The 5,869-nt window shown below is 32.4% G+C and overlaps 1 long non-coding RNA gene across 1 annotated transcript; it reads left to right on the top strand.

Annotated features, from left to right (window-relative positions):
- The first annotated feature begins 302 nt into the window (after positions 1-302).
- On the top strand, positions 303-4,743 carry LOC128181345 (uncharacterized). Its single transcript, XR_008243306.1, has 2 exons — positions 303-578; positions 4,451-4,743. It is a non-coding gene; the product is annotated as an uncharacterized LOC128181345 (long non-coding RNA).
- The last annotated feature ends 1,126 nt before the right edge of the window (positions 4,744-5,869 follow it).

Here is a 5,869-nt window from a genome sequence, read left to right as displayed (position 1 = left end):
AAAACTGATTTTCCCGGAAATTTTGATGCCGCGTTCTTGGTTTCAAAAATAGTGCAAAATTCACACTGAAAGTAACTTCTTCTGTAACAATTCGTACTGATAATAAAACTTTATTAAAAAAACATAAAATTAGATGCATATTGTAGAGTTTGCAAAGCTAAATACAAAACTTAAATTCGTTTTAAAATCGGATACTGCATTGCAGAGATATCGCGGTTTAAATATTGATTTTTCCGGAAATGTTGATTCCTCGTTATTGGTTTAAAAAATATTGCAAAATTCACACTGAAAGTAACTCCTGCTGAAAAGATTTCGTACAGGTCATAAAACCGAACTCCTTTTTTATATAGTTAATCAGAGTGTTTATTGAATCAATTTCGTTAATTCGGTCGATAATTACGTTGTTAGTTTTTATTAGTCTTAATAGTTTAAATCGAAATAATTATCGTACGATTCACCATGTCAACTCGCCGTGTTTTGACTGCGAACAACAGCTGATAGCGGTGTGTCAGAAGAATGGCCTGCAAGACGGCGATAGTGGAAATTTCAGCTCAACTAACGTATGACAGATTATAAAGGTATGTTTCAATACAGGATATATCGTATTGACTTTTTCTTTTCAAGGTGTTTGTGCACTTTTCAATCTATTCCGACATTCCTCTGACTCTAACCTCCGCTTTTGACGTGCGTAACAATGTGAAAGCGGGCATTTGAGTCAGAGAAATCTCGGGATATTATCTGTCCAATGTATTTTCACGTGTATGTTTTGCACACTGCTCTTTTGAATTTCTATTTATTATCATGTATATGTATGTCTTGTTTTGTATTGAACAACACACCACACACTGTAAAACAGTGCAATTAAAAGGGGTGGGGGTCCAAAGGCACACAAGAGTAGAATGTTGTAATTAGAGTGCATGTTTGCATGATGATAACTTTACCCTAAATTTTTGAATATAGCAGATCTTTATCATATCACCTCCACTTAATGAATTAAAGAACTCGGACAGGCTTGTGCTTAATTAAATAAATATATTTGACATGGTAAATATTCAGTCTAATTAAAATTAGAACTTTTGTCTGGCTCGCCGTTATATATGATTATCGCCTGCGAAAGAGCATGTAAAACAGAGTGCAAGATGAAAAGAACTTTAAGTTCAGATTTTAGGTTAATGTTCCCTGATATTTATAAAACATTCTTCTCAAGATTTGATTATTTCACAGAACAATTGTAAATTCTTTGAGATTAGTTTATCTTTTATATATATTGAATTTTAATGATTCATTTTAGGTAAACTTTACATGCAGAACACATCTACATTGTAAACAATTTTTACAATAAGACAAATGTATGTAATAATTTTTACTACATGTGCCTCAGATCTCTCTCTCTCCCCCTCTCTCTCTCTCTCATGCTTTTAATCTTGGCAAAGCATCACAGAGCAACATCATTTTGTGCATATCTCTTTAGTAAAAGAAATCAACAATGCTTTAAATTTCAAAATGAGCAGGTATTATCGTGCAATCCCTCATTTTTTCATTGTGCAACTTAAATCCAAAGCTTTGTAAAATTGTTAATGGAATTTTATACATACTAAACATAATATTGTTTTTAAAACCTGTCATAAATTAGAAAAGAGAAAAAAATCCTCGCTAAATTTATTTGCGAAAAAAAAAACCCATCAGAATTCATTTAATAAAAAAAGGTATAGCAGAAAGTTATACGTTGAGGCTGTTCGGATGAAATACTGTAAGTCGTTTTAATTCCACCGTGTTAAAATTTCATGATTTTTACTAAAGTATCAATTGCGATGGTTTTAATTTCACGCTGCTTAAAAATTCAATTGATCAGAATAGAAGCATTTAAATTTCATAATATTTGGTTAAAGTGTTCAAACTAAGAAATGCTTCGTAGGAAAAATAAAAAAATAGGGGGAGGGTATACATGTAAGGGTATTTCTAAGTGATGTGATGCTTTTGTCATGATAATATCATGTATATGTATGTAGTTTTGAATAAGGTTTTTTATTTAGGGAGGTTGAACAACAGTTCTCTAAAAGATTAGGTAAAGATGCTTTATTTATGGAGAGCCCTATGAATCTGTGTCACTTAAATGGCCATATTTTTCTTAATCCTTAATGGAATTGGCAAAATGAGGTATACTTTTTCTCAGAATAGCATAAGCTTTGTAAGTTTAAGACAAGATGACTTTTCAGAGAATGTTAGTGTAAGTTTCAAGACTACATGGTATTTCAGATTTTTCATTTAACTGTAATTTTGAGTGGATTTTGTACCAAAAATTGTCTATTTTGGGAAAATGGATGATTTTGTTGGTTATATATGTCATTACATGATTTATTTTCTATAATATACAAGGGAAGTACAGGTAAATCAATGTGTAGAATGACCACCACTAGAGTAAATTGGCTTAGAAAGTTGGTATTTCCTATTCTGATGACAATTAATAGGCCTAAGTTAATTACCGTGGTAAGAATTAATACTGTAAAAGAGTTTTGATCAATTGAATTATTTAAATTATAAATTTGCAGCAATTTTGCTGTCTGATTTCATGAAATAACATTAAGCAACCTGACTTATATAACTCAATTTTTTTAAAACAGCATATTTTTCTTTCTGATCAAATAAAATTCACATGTAGACAAATGCAGTTATCAACTTGAGTCAAAAAACTCAAGTTTTTGCTCCTTCCTATCCAAAAGTGATACTTTAGATATATTTACAGAATTCAAAAAGCCACCCCCTGTTTCCAATTGTCTCCATTACCATTACATGTTAGATATGTAAATGTACATTTGACCTTGAAATAACATCTGCTATAATAATTACTCTTGAAATGATCAAGAAACAACATATTTTTATCCTTTTGTTGTATATATGCATCAAAAATGTAGGAAAACATGTAAAATTTGAACATTTATCATGGAATTCTCATCCGTCCCCAGTTACCCGGTTGTGTTTGAATTTCATTTTAATTAAGAGCAGACATCACACTTGTAGGTCTTACTCTTTTAGCAAAGTTAAAAGGAGACTAGAAACCAGAATAAATAAGATATTCACTAAATATGATTATAAGCTTACTGTTTCATGAAAACAAGAAATCACATGTATGGTGCCATGTCTTTTTGTGAAAAAAATGTTACATTTCATCCATTTATCAAGAAAAGATCAATTTTCAATATCAGTGATGGTTGTTTTCAAATATGTGTGAGAAATGACTCAAGAGAATTGCCAAAAGTTTCATAATAATAGGTTAAAGTGTTCAAACTAATGCTTCTTAGGAAAATCAAAAAATAGGGGGATGGTATACATGTAAGGGCATTTCTAAGTGATGTGATGCTTTTGTCATGATAATATCATGTATATGTATGTAGTTTTGAATCAGGTTTCTTATTTAGGGAGGTTGAACAACAGTTGACCTATAAAAGATTAGATAAAGATGCTTTATTTATGGAGAGCCCTATGAATCTGTGTTAAATAGAGGAAAGTGGAAATGCTGGTTTCACTTAAATGGCCATATTTTTCTTAATCCTTAATGGAATTGGCAAAATGAGGTATACTTTTTCTCAAACTAGCATAACCTTTGTAAGTTTAAGACAAGATGACTTTTCAGAGAATGTTAGTGTAAGTTAAAGGTAGCAAGGGACAGTTTCGGATAAAGTACCCATCAATATTTTTGTAAAATTGAGAGTTGCTGTACTTGAAGGCTTATGAGTGTTGCTAAAATTCATGAAATGATTTTTAATGATTATCATTAGTTAGATGGATGTCTCTTGTTGAAATTGATATTCAATATGTAGGCCCCATATGTTAGGTACATGAGATTCAGAAGTAAAATGCGAAACCTGCGGCTATGACTGTTTAGACAGTGAAAATGCAAGTTACAGACGGGAAGGTAAATAACACGAAAAGTAGGTGGATGGGGCATTATAAACTATACACCGGTAAGTTTCTGACATGTGATTGTGCAACATGCACATGGTATGGAAGGTCAACCCTTTGCTGGGAATTGGCTGAAGGAGGTCTAAAAAGCTGAAAAATCATGAAAAATTAGCAAAATATGGAAGGGTCAAAATCTCATAAAAACCAGTCTGTAGAAAATTTTACAGGTTTTGACTAGTAATTTTCTTCAGAAATTGGTGATTGGCCTTATAAAGAATGAATTAAAGGTATTTGTGCTGAATGGGAACTGAGGAAATTCTAGTTACAGGGTTCCGAAGACACACGTCCCCAGGTTACAATGAAATGTACATGTATTAAAAAAACCTGTCCTGTGCCATCTAATGTCACGTATCGGGATATGGCATACTAATTACACTGCATGGTCAGTGTATTTTTTTTTTAGAAATACTATGCATATGTTAATGTAAACACAGCTATTATTAGTACTGGTACATGTATTAACACAGCTTATTGATTTTTTTAATTTCAGATATTGGTGGCCACATGGTTTTTACCTGTTGATTCTTTTCAGCTCTTGAGGTTAACCTGTCACTTCTATACCCACATGCATATTCTTTAATGTGTTCTACAGACTATTTACCAGTAATTCAAATTAAATAGGATAATTCATGAACAGCTACTGTAATGGAACTTTAAGAAAGCATCATGCCTTGTTGTGGTTTGTGTTTGATAAGAAATTATAACAAACAAAATTATGGCTGTTTAAAGTAATTTACAATTGTTAGCTGTGAAAATTTGTTTTTCAATAAAAGTATGCAATTATGTTTCATTTATTTTGTTTTTAGCTCACCTGAGCCAAAGGCTCAAGTGAGCTTTTCTGATCACAATTTGTTGTTGTTGTAAACTTTTCATATTTTCATCTTCTTCTCAAGAAGCACTTGGCAGATTTCAACCAAATTTGGCACTAAACACCACTAGGTGAAGGGGATTCAAATTTGTTCAAATGAAGGGCCACACCTCTTTAAAGGGGAGATAATTGAGAATTATTGAACATTTGTTGGTATTTTTCAAAAATCTTCTTCTCAAAAACTATCCGGCCTGAAAAGCTTAAACTTGTGTGGAGGCATCCTCATGTGGTGTAGATTCAAGTTTGTTCAAATCATTGTCCCCGGGGGTAGGGAGGGGCCACAAGAGGGGGATCAAGTTTTACATAGGAATATATAGAGAAAATCTTTGAAAATCTTCTTCTCAAAAACTATTAGGCCAGAAAAGCTCAAATTAAAGTGGAAGCATCCTCAGGTAGTGTAGATTCAAGTTTGTTCAAATCATAGTCCCAGGTGGTATGGTGGGGCCACAATGGGGGAATGGATTTTTACATAGGAATATATAGAGAAAATATTTAAAAATCTTTTTTTCAGAAACTTATCAGCCAGGAAAGCTGAAACTTATGTGGAAGCATCCTCAGGTAGTGTGGATACAAAGTTGTGAAAATCATGACCCCGGGGGTAGGTTTGGGCCACAATGGGTGGGGGGGGGGGGTCAAAGTTTAACATAGAAATATATAGAGTAAATATTTTAAAATCTTCTTCTCAGAAACTAATCAGACAGATGATTCTTTATAATTGTTAAGACTTTGGCCCTAGGACAGTTTTTTGGCCTCACAAGAAGGTTCAGAGTTTGATGTAGGTTTATATCCCATATATAAACTTTTGTTAAGGATCTTTTTGAGAACTGCAATACTCAACATGCGATATGACTATAAAATGAATATAAAATCATCCTTTTAGAAAAGGAACTAATGATTATAAACATAAGAATATTTAGGGGGGAAAATGGATTTTATTTATACAGGATCTACATGTATTATTGTACATTGTCCAGATAGTTTGCATTGTGACTCCATTAAGCTGATTTTATCATACCTATTGTTCCTCAGGTGAGCGATGTG

The sequence above is a fragment of the Crassostrea angulata genome, chromosome 4, assembly GCF_025612915.1.
Source record: "Crassostrea angulata isolate pt1a10 chromosome 4, ASM2561291v2, whole genome shotgun sequence".
Classification (NCBI taxonomy): domain Eukaryota; kingdom Metazoa; phylum Mollusca; class Bivalvia; order Ostreida; family Ostreidae; genus Magallana; species Magallana angulata.
Note: the sequence above shows the minus strand (reverse complement) of the source record. Positions and strands in the feature narration are given on the sequence as shown.